The sequence below is a fragment of the Diabrotica virgifera genome, chromosome 1 (genome assembly GCF_917563875.1).
Source record: "Diabrotica virgifera virgifera chromosome 1, PGI_DIABVI_V3a".
In the NCBI taxonomy this organism is placed as follows: domain Eukaryota; kingdom Metazoa; phylum Arthropoda; class Insecta; order Coleoptera; family Chrysomelidae; genus Diabrotica; species Diabrotica virgifera.
The window spans coordinates 66,228,210-66,249,071 of record NC_065443.1 but is presented as its reverse complement, the minus strand read 5'-3'; the positions used below and the strand labels follow the sequence as shown (position 1 = coordinate 66,249,071).

Below are 20,862 nucleotides of genomic sequence, written 5' to 3'. Positions count from 1 at the left end.
TATGTTATTGGATGACAAAAACGATAGTTGAGAAACCAGTTGAAAGCCTTTGGTTTTCTATACCAAGTTGTCGCTTGTCTGTAATCTAACCTACGAATGACACGCATATCTAGAAAGGATGAATCGTAAGTAAGAATCAAGGCTGTTAAACACTGGTAGTGCCCGAGGTGATAATGCTAGAGGAGATTTGAAAATCCAATAACCAATCGTTTAGAACACAAATAATCCAAAACAAAGTTCACTTACAAGATTAGATGGAAGATGTCATAGGTGTACCAAACACTTATTTATTGAAAGTATTTTTATCATTGAAAATAACAAATTTTATACCAAACACCAATTTTAACTTCTTTGTCGTGCGCCTCATCCTTAAGGACATTGGCGATCATCAGAGCCCATTTTGATCTGTCTGCAGCGGTTCTGAACCAGTTCTATTGTTGTTTTTCCATTCCACTGCTTTAAATTGTTCAACCAGGACGTGCATCGTCTCCCCGGTCCTTTTTTTCCGTATTTTCTTCCACTTTTCCTATATCTCGCCAATCTCATCAACTCATATTTTTCAAAGTAACTTATCAATCGAAGTAGCACAGAAAACGAAAATAAATATCGTTCCCATACCACCAGATTGACAACAGGTGGAATACTTTCCTTGGTTACAACCTCCTGAGATTTTCAAAAATTATAAATCATACAAGATGCCGAGGAAATTAAGATGAGAGAATTTTAAATAATTCACAACCCATCTGCTCAGCGTGGTAAAAGTTCCAACAAGAAAGATTCCTTAGTACTCAACAAAAGAGTAAATAAATGAAAATGTATAAACATTTTCAATTTCTTTGCAACACGAAAATGCAGCAGCTGCATAATACTCTGGTTAAATCGGAAAGTGCAGGAAGAGTCCATACCGGTTTCGGAGGTTTTTCCTCCTCATCAGTAGTCCCATATTTCCCTCCGATTTTCCCAGGCATCACACTTTGGGCCCTTCCGAATGTTCTACATTCAATTTGAAATAAAAAAGGTTTGAAATAAAAAAAATACATAATCCTTCTAAAATGAACGGTTCCAAAGTTACGGAGGTAGTATAGTATAATTGGTCCAAAAAAAGGCCTAACCCAGACATCCAAAGTAAAAGTTTTCCTCCAACACCAAATTATTCTATATGGTCCACATATTGTTCAGTAAAAAGTTACACCATTTTGAGCGTCCGGTTTGGGGGGGAGATGGGAGAGAAGTCGGTAAATTAGTAGTTTCTTTACGATATACGTAAATATTTCTAAAACTATGTTTAAGCGTAAACAATGTTCTATACAGAAACGTTCTACATAAAATTTAAAACAAAAATGATTCTATCCATAATTGTTATAAAATCAACGGTTCCAGAGTTACGGAGGGTGAAATGCGGAGGTTTTCGATACTTTTTAAATTGTTTGGACAATTGATGATGATTTTGGGTGATGAGGTTGACGTTTCTTCAAGGGCTTATCACTAACATACCATCGGCCACTGAAATTGCAAATCCTGTTAAAGAAAATTTCTTTCAATCAGTAAAAATATTATAAATTGTCCAAAAAATATAAAAAGTATCGAAAACCTCCACTTTTCACCCTCCGTAACTCTGGAATCGTTGATTTTATAACAATTATGTATCGGATCTTTTTTGTTTTAAATTTGATGTAGAACATTTTTGTATGGAACATTGTTTACGGTAAAGCATATTTTTAGAAATATTGACGGAAAACATAACAAAACTACTAATTTACCGATTTTCCCCCATCTCCCCCCCAAACCAGACGCTCAAAATGGTGTAACTTTTTACTGAACAATATCTGTACCATATAGAACAACTTGGGTTGGAGGAAAACTTTTACTTTTAATGTCTGGGTTAGGCCTTTTTTAGTATATAATTATACTATACTACCTCCGTAACTTTGGAATCGTTAATTTTAGAAGGATTATGCCTAGGGCCTTTTTTGTTTCAAATTTAATGAAGAACATTTTTGTATAGACGGTTGTTCATGCTAAACCGCATAGTTTTAGAAATATTGACGAAAAACTTAAAAAACTACGAATTTACCGATTTCTCCCCCCTCCCCCCCCCCAAACCCGACGCTCAAAATGGTGTGACTTTTTTCTGAACATTATGTGAACCATATAAAACAATTTGGTGTTGGAGGACAACTTTCATTTTGGATGTCTGGTTTTGGATCTAGTTATACCGTACTAAATCTTCCGGACCTATTTGAGTGGGAGGATAACTCAAATATTATTAAATGAGTTATTTTCAAGCAATTTCTGCAAAAAAAATATGAGTCACCTCTCAACATCCAAATGTACTAATATTTTTACAGATGCGCCCTGGTCTAAAGCTTTTCATGCGTTATGATGGTGTAAGATACACATTACTGATGGTGTAAGATATTCTTCGCATCTTGTAGTGGCTCTTTCTTTTTATTTAATGTTACATAACGGATGATCAGTTTTCCTTTCTCATCTATTTCAGTTGTTCTCCTTGTATAGCATCAACACTAGAAGCTTTATTTTTCTTCAACGACTTACAACATATTTTAGCTCTCATAGAGATAATACCTCTTTGGGATAGTTAGTTGCTAATATGTGAGCCGTTGAAAACCAGAGTGGTCTAAATCAATAATTTCATTTTACGTTTAGGTCATGAATTTTAGTGCAACGACCCACTCACAGACGAAGTTACTATATACAGGGTGTAACAAAAATACCGATCATAAATTAAATCACGTATTCTGGGACCAAAAATAGGTCGATTGAACCTAACTTACCTTAGTATAAATGTGCACATAAAAAAAGTTATAGCCCCTTGAAGTTACAAAATAAAAATCGATTTTTTCCAATATATCGAAAACTATTAGATTTTTTATTGAAAATGGACATGCTGTATTCTTATGGTAGGGACATCTCAAAAAAGTAATAACAGTGAAATTTGTACACCCCATAAAAATTTTATGGGGGTTTTGTTGTATCCCTTAAACGCCCCCACCCCAAACTTTTGTGTACGTTCCAATTAAATTATTCTCGTGGTACCATTATTTAAACAAAATATTTTTAAGATTATAGAGACCTATGAAAAATTGTGAATTTTCATTTTTTAGGTATATTTTGAAACATTTAATATCTCGATAAAAAATCGTTTATCGAAAAAATACTGAGGCAAAAAAGTTTTAAAAACATTGTGTCTAACTAATGGTACCACAATAATAATTTCATTGGCACGTACCCAAACATTTGGGCGTTTAAGGAAACAAAACCCCCATAAAATTTTTATGTAAACATATTAAAAAAGAAGCTGCATCTCGATAAAAACTGGCTTATCGAAAAAATATTAGGAGGCAAAAAAGTTTTGAAAACATTGTGTTTAACTATGGCATTGCAGTAATAATTTAATTGGAACGTATAAAAAAGTTTGGGGGAGTTTAAGGGAACAAAACCCCCATAAAATTTTTATGTGGTGTACAAATTTCACTGTTATTACTTTTTTGAGATGTCCCTACCGTAGAAATACAGCATGTTTATTTTCAATAAAAAATCTCTAATAGTTTTAGATGTATTGGAAAAAATCGATTTTCATTTTGTAACTTCAAAGGGCTGTAACTTTTTTATGTGCACATTTGTACTAAGGTAATAGTAACTGTATATTTCAATAATTTACAGGGTGTTTCATTAATAATTGTCCATATCATAACTAGAGAAACCTTACCACAAAATACGAAGATTTAACCCAAAACACTTAAATAAAATATTCTTCCTCACCGAGATACAGAGTGTTTTATTCCAAATGTTCTAAAATGATTTTAGCCCATTGTTAAAGCACATTTTAATATTTTTTGTTCAAACTTGACACACAGTTTACACATGTTAGGATACTTTAACTAGTGTTAAAAAAGATAGTTTTCCGCTGTTACCAGAGGCGTGCCGTAGGGATATATACTTCATTTTCGCCCCTTTTCCCCCTCACAATCTACGCCACTGTCGTAATAATCATTTCAGCATGATTTTTTGATTCCCTGTTACTTTTTACATAAATATTTTTTGTCTCATTGCGATGAAGTAAGTAGTTTTCAAGCTTTTTGCGTTTAAAGATAATGGATTCCATAAGACTATGTATTTTAAACTACATTCAATAAGATTATGTGTCTGAAAAACAATTTTTTTGAATCCATTGCAATAAAACGCAAATAACTTGAAAACAACTTACTCTATCGCATTGAGACAAAAGGATAATATTTACGTAAAAAGTAATGAAGAATCAAAAAAACATGCTGAAATGACTATTACAATAGTGGCGTAGATTGTAAGGGGGAAAAGGGGCGAAAAAGAAGTACATATCCCTACAGCACGCCTCTGGTAACAGTGGAAAACGATCTTTTAACACTAGTTAAACATGTGTAAACTGTATGTCAAGTTTGAACAAAAAATATTAAAAGGTGCTTTAACAATGGGCTAAAATCCTTTTAGAACATTTGTAATAAAACACTCTGTATCTCGGTAAGGAAGAATATTTTATTTAAGTGTTTTGGGTTAAATCTTCGTATTTTGTGGTAAGGTTTCTCTAGTTATGATATGGACAAATGTTAATGAAACACCCTGTATAATGATAATATATTATAAAAAAATGATAATATATCATGAGAGCGCGTAAAATAAAATTATTGACTTACACCACTCTGGTTTTAAACGGCTCATGTATATTTTTAAATGGAACCTCGTCGTTTTGTATAGTATAGAGACCGTCACAGTAGTAGTTCTGCCAAGTTTCTAGTACTCTACAATTTTTTATTCTTGAATTATTGCCTCTTAAGAAATAACATAAAATCTTAAATCCACTATCGCAAATCTTTAAAATTCCTAAAGCGTATGTAAAAGTTACAAAGTTGTGGAAACGCAGTTTTAAGAGATCATAACTTTTGTTTTTATTTCGTTCCTTTCAACATAACTAATAAATTATGAGGTTTGCCACAGTGACGTGTTTTCTTGGAGAAAAAAAAAGGGGAGTATTTTGAGATATGATTCCCAAACTTTTTTATTATGTCATATCAGACAAATTTAATAATTAATTTATCTTGTTCCAAATAAACGATTATAATTAATGTTGTTCTGAACTATTTCCTTGTGGCATTTTTATGATTAATTATTTATTAATTATTAATTCAGTAATATTTTGTATTTTGACAACGGCACCCGATTTGGGCGTCGAAACGTTAATAAAATTATTTTTTTCATTTTAATTGTGGCTTATTTCCCATATAAATAATTGATTATAATTAACTATTATAATTGTGAAATAAGCCACAATTTAACTTGAAAAAATAATTTTATTAACGTTTTGACTTCCACTTCGGACGTCGTTGTCAAAATACAAAATATTAATAAATTAAACAAAAATGTTGTTGCTTATTAGTAAAAAATTCTTCTAATAATTTAATTTAATCTGACTCATTTATATCGGCAATTCAGACATACATTAAGTATACATTTTCAAGTAGAATATTTTAAAATGATATTGCCAATATTTATGAGTTGCGTTCCTGGGACGACTTTATTAAAAGATAGTTCATTCGATTACATGAAATCAACTTTAACTCAAGAATATCCGTCACAAAAAAATCATAGCATGTGATTGGTCTTTAAAAAGACAACCACTGCAACGGTGACAGTAAAATTCTAGTGTTAGTGATTCCATAGTAAATCACGAGGAAGGAAAAACCAGGCAAAAACCTCGAGATACTATCCCGACATTGTAAGTATTTGGTCTTACATTTAGTTTACTCTCAAGTTTACTCTTTACCAAATTCTGACTTTATATGTATGTTATTTTAAATTATAAATAATATTTATAATACATAGATATATAAATAATACTAAAATATAAAATATGTACTACCCTCGATATGTTATTGACTTACTAATGGTGGTATTTTCTTTCTAAGCAACAACATTTTTGTTTAATTTATTAATATTTTGTATTTTGACAACGACGTCCGAAGTGGAAGTCGAAACGTTAATAAAATTATTTTTTCAAGTTAAATTGTGGCTTATTTCCTAATTAGAATAGTTAATTACAAAAATGCCACAAATAAATAGCTTCAAAACAATTATAAAAATGCTCTTTACGTTTCGGCTCTCAAATTGGAATTTCCTTTTAAAATGGAGAAAAATATTTTTTTACTATTTGAAAAATATTTTTTTTCTATTCGCTTACTTTAATATCAATTGTGATTTCAATACATATATGATAATAGGCAATAGGTCTGGATCCCGCGTATGAAAAAAAAGTTGATTAATAGCAAGCTGAAAATTTGTTAATAGCTTAAGGGTGTCTAGTCGGATAAACTTTGATATATGGGAACACTGGAACAGGGGCAGTTTTAATTGTGGAACAGGTTAACAACAGGTTTTAATTTGGAACGGTCACATCACAAAAACGGCCCATTTATTTTGTCCGACAGAACACAGAACAGACTTAAACTCTCCGAACAGAGATTAAACTCTCATGCAAAAATCAGACTGCTATTTATCACCTGTCATAATTGCTGTCATTTGACATATTCTACATGTTCCACACATTAAAACGCCCATTTGGTGATAAATAGCAGTCTGATTGTTGCACGAGAGTTTAATCTCTGTTCGAAGAGTTTAAGTCTGTTCTGTCGGACAAAATAAATGTGCCGTTTTCGTGGTGTGACCGTTCCAAATTTTTAACCTGTTCTACAATTAAAACTGCCCCGGTTCCAGTGTTCCCATATATCAAAGTTTATCCGACTAGACACCCTTAAGTTATTCACAAATTTTCAGCTTGCTATTAATCAACTTTTTTTTCATACGCGGGATCCAGACCTACAATAGTATATTATTACAACTTATTAATATAGCGAAATGTTTAATTTTAGTATACAGAGTTGGTCAAAACTCGGAATGGGTGTTTTCTGAGTTTTCCTTAAATGGAACACATTGTATTTTAGTATTGTAATGAGATGATATTTTATGGTACATACTTTTTTATTTTTTGAGCATTCCCTATTCGCGGTGTGCAAGTACTTGGAAAGGGAAACGAGAAACGACCCTGCGCGAGTCGCGGAGAAATATTGCAACTATCTTAAATAATTCATATTGTCAATTGAAATTGTCAAATTGACGTATATTTCATACCTTCTGTCAATGAAGCAGAAAAATTATATATTGCTCCACAATATTGATATGATATGCAATTATTATATAAAGGTAAATTTAATTAATTGTATTTTGCTTGCAGTACTGCATTTTAATAACTAATTTTATTTACTACATACAATTGTTGATGTTTTCATAACATAACCTGAATCTTATTTTTTCTTCTTATTATTTTTTTGGACTATGGCCTTGACAATTATCCAGTAACCAGGACTAATATAATTGGCCAATATAATTAAAAGTGCGAATAATAGTACAGAGCGTAGAAATAGGGGTCGCTTTGTCGAACTTGCACGGTCCCAATAATTAACTGCTTTAATATGTGAGTTATTCGGGATTATTTAAGCCAAACATTAATTGCAACAACAATTACGTGAAATTTATTAAGTTGGCCATGAAAATAATAAATCAAAAATAATTTTTCGTCAAAAAATACATATTAATCTAGACTAATCCTTAATTTATTAATATTGGATGAGATATCAAAAATACCCATGCAGTAAGATTGTTTGTGCGTACAATATTCTACCTAGTTGGCTAAGAATTTGATACTAAATTGGCTTTAACATTTGACATTATATTATTTTTTATAGTTCCAGTTGCTTTGTTACCATTACTAATATGAATTTTTCTAATGAGGAACCGTCTAGTATGGTTTTTGTTCTAGTAGAGTATAACAAAAATGTGATACTATCATTAAGAATTTATCATCAGCAATTCCTTGATAGACGACAACGAAGAAGAGAAACTTTTCAAAATTTACTAGGCCGGTTTCGACGGACTAGACACTTAGATTAGGAGAAATTTGCATTATTTTCCTTTGATTTGTGAATATTCTTTAATGTTTTTTTTTATTCAAACGTCTAAAACCAGTGGCTTCTTTTTTGAAGAGTTGTTCTCTTCCGTATTTTCTTTTTTGTTGTTTCGTATCTTTTCATTTTTACATTTCCCACCTCTAAGGACGACCCCGCCCATAATCTACCCCTACTGAGCAACGGTGCCTACAAGCCTATTGTACATCGGTTTTCTAAAAGTAATTCTTCGAAATCTAGATCAACAAAACTGAATAATTTCTGCCATCCCAAATTAGCTGCAAAGCAAGAATACGTTTTTATCTAAGTTCTTTATTTATGTAGATCGATTTGCTTTGTCAAATTTACATTTCCAATTAGACAAGCCGAAAACGGCGGGTTCGTTGGGAAAAATATTCCCATGAGATTTTTTTGCATAATCACATTCGTGAGACACCCCAGAATAAGGTTCAAGAAGTCGCTCACGCGAAAAGTGGTCCAAATTTTTTTTAACAATTTTTTTAATCAAATTGCAAAAATCAATATTTTTGGCCCGGACTAAATTTTTTTAGGGTTTTTGGACCATTCTGGACAAAAAAGGTCTGTTATATTTTTTCTCTAAAGTTGATCGTTTTCGAGTCATAAGCAATTTAAAATTTGAAAAACGCAAAAATAGCCATTTTCAAGGCTTAATAACTCGGTTAAAAGTTATTATCATGAAAGTCAGAAAGTGACTAAATCAAAGTTTAAAGCCCCCCCTACAAGATCCTGAAGAAATTTTTGCCATTATTTTATTACTAAGCTGTTATTTTTAAGTAATAATAATGAGCGCCATGCACGTGTTAGGAGCCCGTAAATGCTGAGTGCGAGAGAGATGCCATTCCGGTAGTCCACTTGTGCATCTACTCGCACTCACATTTTTACAGCCGCGTCAATATGTTCTAACCGCTCATTGTTATTAATTAAAAATAACAGCTAAGTAATAAATTAATGGCACAGATTTCTTCAGGATCATGTAGCGGGGGCTTTAAACTTTGATTTAGTCACTTTCTGACTTTCATAATAATAACTTTTAACCGAGTTATTAAGCCTTGAAAATGGCCTTTTTCGCGTTTTTCAAATTTTATATTGCTTATAACTCGAAAACGATCAACTTTAAGAGAAAAAATATAAAAGACCTTTTTTGTCCAGGATGGTCCAAAAAACCTAAAAAAATTTAGTCCGGGCCAAAAATATTGATTTTTGCAATTCGATTAAAAAACTGTTAAAAAAAATTGGACCATTTTTCGCGTGGGCGACTTCTTGAACGTTATTCTGGGGTGTCTCACGAATGTGATTATGCAAAAAAATCTCATGGGAATATTTTTCCCAACGAACCCGCCCTTTTTGCCTTGTCTAAATAATATTTCTTTACAATACAGTTTATTGTCTAAAACGTCTGTATCCTCTCAAGTATAAAATCGTTAAGGTCAGTTAAGTATGTACCACGCGCGTTCTTCTTATCTCGGCCTGAGGTTACATCGCAATTGTTGGAAATCACTGAAGAAAGGACAACGGTACACAAAGTATACCTATAGTCGTCAGTCTAACCACAAGGCAAGGTTGTCTGTAATTGATTACGGCGCAAGAAACTAGCATTATTTTTGAAACACTGCTATTACTACTGAAGTATTATTTTTTATTTAACATGCAATATTTATTGCAATCTCTTCCATCACAAATATACAGTTTGTTCCAACGAATTCGACCCCTCAGAAACTCAGAACCCAAGAGCTTCTTCAAAATTAAAAAAAAAAACACGTCAATTTTTAATAGAAGGGGGACAAATTTTCATGCAAAATTCATAAATGTAACCCTCTACTGCCCCGCATCTACCACCACTTTTTTTAAATATCAAGTGTGGTAGAGTGGCACATCATTTGAAACGTAATTTTTTTCTCTAAACGACGCTCTATTTTTTTTTTAATTTACGTAATAAGTTTAAAGATAATTTTGGACTTAACAAATTTATTATAAATTAGTTAAATCCAAAATTATCTTTAGGGTTATTCCGCAAATTAAAAAAAATAGACGGTCCTGTAGAGAAACCACATACCTTTCAAATGATGTGCCACTCGACTACACTTGCTATTTAAAAAACTGGGTGGCGGATGCGGGGCAGGGAAAGGGGGACGAATTTTGCATGAAAATTCGTCCCCCCTCAGTACAAACTGACATGTTTTTTTTCTAATTCTGAAAACTTGCGTTTCTGAGTTACTGGGATGGGGGTCAAATTTTCGTTGGAACACTCTGTATATATATTATACAGTATGGTGCAAATGATAGGAATAAATTCGTTATTTCGTAAACCGGCGACATTAAGGAAAACTCCCGAAACAGTTCGATTTTTACTTTTAGATTATGATTTTACGCATAGGTATATAGGGTGAGGCAGATAACTGGCCTATTAGAAATATCTTGAGAACTAAAGGCAACAGAATCATGAAAATTGGAATAAAGGGGTTTTGAAGGGTGATCTATTTAATGAAAATATTTTCATAAATTTGCCACTTCCGGTTATACCGGAAGTTGCTTATTGCTTATAACTTCGTTTTTTTAATGGGACACCCTCTATATTTTTACATTTTTAGATTCTACTCGATATCTTCTTTCTTAAAATATGCAGTTCGGTAATGTTATACAGGGTAGTTTAAAAGATAATTACGTTTTTGTATTAATTTCGTAGCAACTTTCACACCCTGTAGAATTGTAGTAGTTGGATATCAAAAACTCTATTTATGTTAAAATGATTTTTAATATAGTCTACTTTATTAAAAATTATTAGTATAGCTAAATGTTAAATTTTAGTATACAGGGTTGGTCGAAACTCGGAATGAGGATTTTCTGAATTTTCTTAAATGGGACACCCTGTATTTTAGTATTGCAATAAAAAGACATTTTATGGTACTTTTTTATTTCTTAAGCATTCCCTATACCTAAATGCTCTCTTATTACTTAATTGTTAATCGCGCCAAGAATGTTAACTACGTAGGTATTTTGATAGCTCAACCATTATTTTCAATTTTAAAGATCAGTCTAGATTAATATGTATTTATTTCCGAAAAATTATTTGTGACTGAATATTTTCACGGCCAACCTAATAAAATTTCACGTATTTTTTGTTGAAATTAATGTTTGGCTTGAATCACCAATAAATCACTAATTAAAGCAGTTAGGTATAGGGAGTGCTTAAGAAATAAAAAAGTAGCATAAAATATCATTTCATTACAATAATAAAATATAGGGTGTTCCATTTAAGAAAACTCAGAAAATACTCTTTCCGAGTTTCGACCAACCCTATATAGTACAATTCAACATTTAGCTATACTAACAATTTTTAACAATAGTAGACTATATTAAAAATCATTTGAACATAAATAGAGTTTTTGATGTCAAACTACTACAATTCTACAGGGTGTGAATGTTGCTAGGAAATTAAGAAAAAAACGTAATTATCTTTTAAACTACCCTGTATAACATTACAAAACCTCATATTTTAATAAAGAAGACATTTAGGAGAATCCAAAAATGTAAAAATATACAGGATGTTCCATTTAAAAAAACGAAGTTATAAGCCACTTCCGGTATAACCGGAAGTAGAAAATCGATGAAAATATTTTCATTAAAGAGATCACTCTTCAAAACCCCTTCATTCCAATTTTCATGATTCTGTTTCCTTTAGTTCTCGAGATATTTCTAATAGGACTTTTATCTGCCTCACCCTGTATATCACACGCGTGACGTCATCTATCTGGGCGTGATGACTTAATCGATAATTTTTTTAAATGAGAATAGGGGTCGTGTGCTAGCTCATTTGAAATGTATATTACAGGGTGTCCAAAAACAATTTTTTAAATTAAATTAATTGACAAAAAAAGGAGATTGTATGTAATTTATTTAATAGAAAATACTTTTTACTGTTATCGGAAAACAGAAAAAAAAATGTTTTTTTGAAAAATAAACATTGCTTTTCGCTTAATGCCTAGATATTTAAACTCCATGACTTGTTCTATTATCTGACCCTCCAGCTCTAATTTACACCTTATTAGATTTGCTGTTATAACCATGCCTTTAGTCTTTGTGTTGTTTTGGTAGATATTTTCGATCTTTTTAATTATTCGTAGAGGTACCTCTCTTGCGTACAATAAATGGATAACGTCTTTTAATTTGACCCCGTCAAATGCTTTTTTAAGCTCGACGAAATATAAGTATGCCGGTTTGTGGTATTCTAACGATTTCTCTTGAACCTGCCTCATTATAAATATAGTGTCGGTGCATGATCTTCCCGACCTAAAACCTTGTTGTTCTTCTGCTAATCTTATAATTGTATTCAGTTTGTTTGTTATCAGTTATCACGTTGGTCGTTAATTTTAGTCTTGTGTTTAATAAATTAATTCCTCTGTAATTCTCCGGGTTCGATTTTTCTCCCTTTTGAAGAAGGTATTAGGCTGCTTGATCTCCATTCTGGTGGTATTGTGTTTTGTTCTATTATTTTTTGGGTTAGTTTTAATAGTTGTTCACTCAGATCTTGTCCTCCGTACTTTAGGAGTTATTCGATATTCTGTCCTCTCCTGGTAATTTTCTATTTTTTTTAATTTTTTTAATTGTCTTTAATGCAAAGGTGTAAGGTGTAAGGTTTAATTTAATTCTTAACGAATTTCTTCCATTCTTTACGGTTTCGTGTCAACAACCTTGCGTCTGTCCATGTCACCCCTCTTCTCTTCAATATCTTTCCGATTACTTCATCCCATGTCTGTCTTGGTCCTTTCTCTTTTTTCCCACATTTTTGACGGGTGATAGACCCTTATGTGCGCCAATGGTGAACATAAAATTCTTTAATGTCCGACTGGTCTATTATTTGGCAAATTATGACATTATTTCGAAGTCTATTAAGTAGGATATAACGCCCTAGGGCCTATTAAATTTAAATAACGAGTTAAATACTGTCAAGTTGACAAATAAAACTCTAAGTAAAACTATGGTTACCACAATTACGTTACGACTATTTCTGGTAAATTTACTTATTTGAAAACTAATTAATTCAAAATTCATTCAAATTTTTTGCATATAAAGAATAATTTAGTCGGACATTAAACGTTGAAGGCACCACGGGTATTATAATAATAACGCTTTCGGTCAACGTATATACCTCGGGCCTAAGTCCCTCGGTCTGTACACCATTGACCTCAAGCGTTATTATCCTTACCCGTTGTCCTAGGTGAGCGACGGAAAACGACGCGACGCGATGCGATGCGTTGCGATGTGATGCGATGCGATGCGACCAGTAATTCACGCGACGTGTGGCTTATGTAGCGTCGCATCGCGTCGCTTTCCATCACTCAAACCAGGACAAACGTGACGATGTCAATTATTCATTCCTATTCTTAAGTGGGGAAGTATACGGCAGTGTTACTAGAAAATTCATATTTTAAATACTTAGCTCAAAAATTCCATAAACGAAAAAGAAAGACAACAAATGTCATATATTTAGAACGAGTAAATTTGGAGAGTTTAATCATTTATATCCGAAATTAATGAAATAATCCACGTTGAATTAAAGAGTATTGAGGCTTATTCATTTTCGATTATATCATTGCAGCTGTTAAACTCAGTGTTAATAATATTGAGCTATCAATAACTATCAATAAGTAATTTTCAAAAACCAAATTCTCTTGAGGAGAGGTTGTTACTGACTTTAAGGTATGTTAATAAAAAAACACTGGTACTATATAGTTATTATTAGTTTTTATTTATTTAATAAACTATTGCGTAGCATAATTTGAATTGAAAAAAGCAAAGGGGCGTCACACTGTGTCGTGTTTCGTCGCGAACAAATCAAGTTCGCACTTCGTCGCGTCTTGTCGTACACTGATTAACCCGAAAACGTAGGCCATACACAAATACAACCATTACTTGATATTTTCGCGTCGCGTCGCGTCGTGTCGCGTTGTCGCGTTTGTCGTTCACCTAGGACAACGGGTTATAATACCCTTGGTACCTTAATAACTAAATTGTATGTCAAAAAATTCACAATAACTACCTCTTAAAACCCACCAAATTTATTTTGCATATCTCAACCGGTTTTAGAGCAATAAATAAATCGTCAGTTTGTAAGAAAAATTTCAACACCCCCTATCTCGGAAACGAAGCATTTGCGGACATACGTTTGTAAAGCAAACTGTCATTATTTTTTCATGCAGAATTATCCCTTAAAGTTTGCCAATTAAAAACATAAATAGAAACATGTCATAAATAGTGTGATGTTAATGCCGTTTTGGTCCCAATTAATTAAAACTCTCTTTTTTGGTTCAAATACATTATATTTACAAACACCTCCATCAACGACTAACCATAACAATGTGTTTACATATAACAGTAACGACCTACCTTCACATTACTTAAATACTGACTACAATAATAATATCTATCTATCTCCCCATACTGATTGCTCAGCATGTTTTTATACCGATCTAAATCATAACAAATATAGTTCAAGTTCACGCATAATAAACATGTGATACAAAACTATAAACTATTGTTTTTATATCTGTTCAATACCCTAAAGGTTAATAATCTTATTTAAATTATGATTTATACAGGGGTTCATATTATAATACACCCTGTATTAATGAAAAACAAGGCTAGTTGTTAAAGTAATTAACTTTTATTATGCAACATAAGCGAATGAATAAAAAAACAGAATGTTAAGAGAACATGAGGCTACTGTAGTTGGGTTTTAATTTCAGTATTTTATAAATGCTAGAATTCCACAAGGTAACGCTAACTTTGAGAAAAAATCCCAATGACAATTTACCTGTCTAGCAACAATATTATTACAGCGATATTGTTAACGAATAAGGCTATAACATGTTTAAAAAATCTCTTAAATCGGACAACAGGTTTAGGAAAGTGGAGACATTAAAAATGACCAATTTTTAAGGTGGTGCGTTAATTTCTTGGAGAAGTGTAATTGATTCTTTTCTTTATAATCTGATCCCCCTCCACATCTGTTTCTGTAGACCATAGAAGTCATTTTCAGTCCTTTTTGAAAAGGTTTCTCAGCACTGGTTTTTTGCTTGTCTCACCAAAGTCAACATTTCGTTTGCTGTTTTTCGATATTCAGAGTACGATTCTGGTGTTTTCCCTGATCGGTGTTTAAGGTAAGCCTATTTCTTTTCTTTACATTTTTCTGGACACAGCCATCAGGTTTTATTTATTGTTCTATTGCTGTTGCTATGAACTGTTCTCTTGCCAGAAGTTTCATATGCCGCACCTTTAATGTTTCGTTTATTTATTCTCTTTATTGTTTCCCAACTAGCTCAATTCCTAGTCTAGTTTTTTGTATTTATTTTTTGCAAAGGGTGTACTTTGTTGTACTTAATACATATTTTTTTTAAAATGTGTGAAAAAGAATTTCGACAACGAATCAATCTTTCTTTTTCACTCATTTCATCGTTCCCCGTTAGAGGTCAGTCTAACCATACTCCTGTAGTCCGGTTTAAATATTTTAATATTTATATCATCTTCTCGTTTCGTTTTGATCCAAATCAGTTTTATTGAAAAACCTCTTTGAAAAGGGATAGATTCCGAAAGATCGGAACGAAACGATTATTTTCATTTATATTTTTTTACTCTACGTCTACATTGATCTGAATAATTTCTATAGGAAAAACATTTAAGAAAAAGTTGAGTGCAAAATGTTGTACAGGGTTATTCACTATGGTAGGGGAGCCCAAGCGGGGATTTTTGCAGTTACTCGAGCGCGTCAGATTATCATATGGGGAGAAACGTGGTACCCTGCAGATGTACCTCTACCATATATTTGCTCTTAACACAGGGGAGTTCGTTCAGGAGGGCCCGAAAAAAAATCTATCCTTAAAAATACTCGAAATTGTCAGATTAAGATAAGTTAAGTACATGCAAAAGAGTGTATATTTCAAAAATCTGACGATTTGAGCGGGGCGTACGGAAATGGGTGAGTCAAAAAGTTTCATAAAAAAAGGGAATATTTCTCGAAATGAATGTCAGATCGAAAAACTAAAAACTACGTGTTCAATATTATTCAAAAATCTATCGAAAGATACCAAACATGATCCCCCACGGAGAGGGGTGGGAGGTAAATTTAAAATTTTAAATACAAATCTCGCGATATTTCGCAAAATAAACATCAGATCGAAAAACTGCAAAATATACTTATTCAATATTTTTGAGGAATCTATCGCATGGTAGCAAACACGACCTCCCACGGAGGTGGGGTGGGGGGTTACTTTAAAATCTTAAATGGGAGTCCCCATTTTTTATTGCAGTTTTGGATTATTTGCATAAAAATAAGCAACTTTTATTCGAAACATTTTTTTGAATTATGGATAGATGGCGCTGTAATCGGAAAAAACTATTGTTGGAAATGGAAAATTAAATTAAAAATGGGAAGTCCCCGCTAAAATGGAAAATTTTGCTTAACTTTTTTTGGTTTTAGGGCCTAATAATCACAACTCAGTAGGTCCCCAAAGCGCTCGAGTGACTGCACATTTAGCATACTTTGCTCCCCTACCACTATATTTTGACCCCCTTGTAAACGGCGTTATTTACAGAATTAAAAAAAATGTAAAATACAAAAGTTTTCGATTTTTAAATTATGATTTTTTGACATATATATCATACTCGTGACGTCATCCATCTGGGCGTGATGACGTAATCGACTATTTTTTAAATGAGAATAGGGGTCGTGTGCTAGCTCATTTGAAAGGTTATTTTTTGAAAGGATATTTGAAAAGTTATGATTAATTATACAGGGTGTCCAAAAAATTTTTTTTTTAAATTAAATTAATTGACACAAAAAGAAGAATGTATATAATTTATTTATTTTAAAATATGTACATTTTACTGCTGCTAGAAAACCTTTATTGTTGCTTAAATTGAATGTTCAAACTGCCAAGAGGCAGATGGATGGCAGCTTGGACATTGAATTTAAGTGAAAAGTAATTTGTATTTGTTCAATAAACATTTATTTTTGTTTCCTGACAGTAGTAGAATGTATTTTGAATTAAATAAATTACATTTACATTCTTCTTTTTGTGTCAATTAATTTAATTAAAAAAATATTGTTAATCATGTTAATGTTGACATTACTGAATAGGGAATTGAATAAAATGAGCTAGCAGTCGACCCCTATTCCGATTTAAAAAAAATAGTCGATTACGTCATCACTCCCAGAAGGATGGCGCCACTAGTACGATATATATTTGTCAAAAAATCATAATTTAAAAATCGAATAACTTTTGTATTTTACATTTTTTTCTAATTCCGTAAATAAAGCAGTTTACAGGGGGGTCAAAATATAGTGAATAACCCTGTACATTACCTACTTCTACTTGTGATCTAAGTTAATGGAAATGACTTCTTAACGAGTTAAAGGCACAGTTAACAGTAGTTTTAATGTGTGTTTGTCATAACGGCCGCTTTTTAAAAGCTCTCGTTTAAAACGGCTCCCTCAGTGGCATTTTCCAAGAAACAAAACGAAAATATGTAAATAACCTTTTATATATTTTTTGTGGATAAGATCACGCAAGCGGTCACTTACTATTCACTATTTATGACACGCTATATATCATTTATAGTAGTCAATCAGCCTTACACGACACTACAGTGACGGAGAGTCCCTTAGGGAGTTAAACTAAATCCACGGATTGAGGCTATGAAGGAATCTGCATAGAGATGCATCAAGTCAAACTAGTTTGATTTTACTCAACAAACTTGACTTGAAAACCAAACTTTTTGTGTAATAAAGTTTGACTTAACTTGATTTCGATATCTTTAGGTTTGACTTGAAATCAAAATTCTTCAAACAATTTGAAGTTTGAATATCATATTGCGCAATCTGTTTATTTACAATTCTAATTGAGAGCGTAACGCCTTTTGTTTTGACTTACATATTTGGATAGGTCTGAACCTGCACACTGCTACTCCGCAAATTAGTAGTTACATATTTATAGGGCAGTCAGTGAGGGTATTTGGCTCCGAATTACATCCTACTAAATCGATTTACTTCATATTTTCACTGAAAGTAGGGAATAGTTCAACAAATAAAGTCTACCCTATATACTATGGAGCTTTTATCTTGGGGGACGTTCCCACCCCTTTAAGGGGGTGGAAAAATTTTTGGTCAAAATAATCGCGGAATTGGCTAGAGAACCTAATTCTAAGCAAAAACTGTCCTGTAAGTTTTTTTTTGAAAACTCAATACTTTTTGAGTTATTCGTGGTTGAAAATTGGCCATTTTCACTAAAAAATGACACCTTTCGGACGGTTTTTTGCGAATACCTTAAAAACTGTGCATCTAACTAAAAAAAACTATATAAAACATTTTTGTAGCCTATAAAAAAAAGAGATTTCTTCCTTTATAAATCTTCTAATTATAATACAAAAAGGGATATGGTAGGTGAAGGTGGTAGGTGTTTATTCGACTGGTGATATCTCTGAAGATTGGTTAAAGTCCGAATTCATAACCCTACCAAAAAAACAACGTCCGAAAAACTGTAGCGACTATAGAATGATAAGCCTTATGAGCCACACCTTGAAAATCTTTCTACGTATCATCCACAGTAGAATCAGAGATAAATGTGAAGAAGACCAGGATGAAACACAATTTGGCTTCAGAAATGGACTGGGAACCCGGGACGCACTCTTTGCACTAAATGTGTTATTGCAGAAATGCCGAGATCAAAGGAAAGACGTCTTTGCTGTATTTATTGACTATGAGAAGGCCTTTGATCTAGTACAACATCACAAATTAATTAAAATACTAAAGGATAAAGGAGCTGATAGTCAAGATGTACGAATCATAGAAAAATTATACTGGCGTCAAACAGCGACAGCTTGCATAAATGGAAAATCAACAGAAATATGCAAAATACAAAGAGGCGTCAGACAGGGTTGTATACTGTGCCCACTGTTGTTCAATTTGTATTCAGATAGAATATTTAAGGAAGCGCTGCATAATTTGGAATGGGGTGTGAAGGTTAATGGAATTGTGATAAATACAATCAGATATGCAGACGATACAGTTATTTTAAGTGATGATACAAAAACAAAATACATGGTATTTAGCCGTTTGGCCCATCAAGATTCACGGTTATATGTTGATGGTCATATAATTCAAAGAGTACCCAGTTTTAAATATCTTGGTTGCCATATTACTGAACAACTAGATCCAGATAAAGAGATAAAATGTAGAATCGAGATAGCCCGCACGACATTTTTAAAAATGAGGTCATTCTTCTGTAATGATACCTTGCAACTTCAACTTCGAAAGCGCATGATTAAATGCTACATTTGGCCAGTCCTCTTGTATGGTGTCGAAGCATGGACATTAAAAATATCCACCATTAATCATTTGGAGGCCTTTGAAATGTGGCTGCACAGACGTATTCTGAAAATACCATGGACGGCTATGCTGACTAATGTGGCAGTCCTTAAGAGAGCAAATGCTACCCGCGAGCTGCTTGATAACATCAAATATAGAAAGATGGCCTATTTTGGACACGTAGTAAGGGGAGACCGGTATAATATTCTTCAACTTATTATGATGGGTAAAATCGAAGGACGCAGAGGAATTGGTAGAAAGCAGGCCTCTTGGTTGAAGAATATCCGGGAGTGGACAGGAATAAAGAAAGCAGAACACCTATTTAGAATAGCTCGAGACAGAGACAGTTTCGCCATGTTAATCGCCAACGTCAAGGGGACTTGATAGGGCACGTTAAGAAGAAGAAGGTAGGTGAAGAGAGTTTGTTTTTTGGTGCATACTCAAATTGGTGTATTCGACATGAAATAACAGAGAAACAGTCGATTTTAGGTGTATATTGCTACCAATACCTTTTGTAGCGTTTGAAAATGCCTTTTAAAATAAGCAATATTGAATGTCGATTACATTCAAACTAAGCGAGATATGCTGAAAAAAATTGATGTCTAATGTATTTTAAGAAAAAATGAGAAGTATATGTAACCCCTCATCCACCAGAATTTAAATGCATCGTTTTCCTTCTACAATACATTTTTGAAAAAATAGGATCAAATTATAGAATTCATTTTTAAAGTTTTTTAAAAAATCTTCATTTTTCTCCATGTAACTCGAAAATGATAAGAGCTACGAAAAAAGATATGATACAAAAATGTAGGGTTTTTTCAGATAAAAATTTTGTAATATTTTTTATTATTGTATCTCTTATCATTTTCAAGTTATATGGAGAAAAAGAAAACTTTTAAGAAATTTTAAAAATGCGCTCTATAATTTGATTTTATTTTTTTCAAAAACCATTTATTTTAAACCCTTCCAACTTTTTGATCATATAAATAACACTATAATAAAAGGTATTGTAGAAGAAAAACGATGAATTTAAATTCTGATGGATATGGGGTCAAATACACTTCTCATTTTTTCTTAAAATACATTAGTCATTAATTTTTTTTCCTGCAGATCTCGCTTACTTATAATGTAATCGACATTTAATATTGCTCATTTTAAAAGCCTTTTCAAATATGTACTACTAAAGGTATTGGTAGTATTATACACCTAAAATCGACCGTTTCTCTGTTATTTCAAGTTGAATACACCTGTGTGAGCATGCACCAAAAAAAAACAAAATATTTTCACTTACCATAATACACTCACCGGCACAAAAAACCGCCACCCCAAAAAATGGGTCATTTTTAATGTCTTGTATTTCCTAAACCTGATGTCCGATTTAAGTAATTCTTTTAATATGTTATAGCCTTATTCTTTAACAATATCGCTGTAATAATATTGTTGCTAGACAGGTACATTGTCACTGTATAC

General features: G+C 32.5%; 1 protein-coding gene and 1 long non-coding RNA gene across 2 annotated transcripts in view; one reads left to right on the top strand and one right to left on the bottom strand.

Moving 5' to 3' along the window:
• The window catches only part of LOC114332279 (histone acetyltransferase KAT7), a 406,379-nt gene that overhangs the window by 80,228 nt on the left and 305,289 nt on the right, over positions 1 to 20,862 (bottom strand). The window lies entirely within an intron of this gene.
• The window catches only part of LOC126888616 (uncharacterized), a 558,932-nt gene continuing 557,526 nt past the window's right edge, over positions 19,457 to 20,862 (top strand). Inside the window, exon 1 of the long non-coding RNA XR_007699585.1 lies at positions 19,457 to 19,799. This is a non-coding gene — a long non-coding RNA (uncharacterized LOC126888616). The remainder of the gene's footprint in view (positions 19,800 to 20,862) is intronic.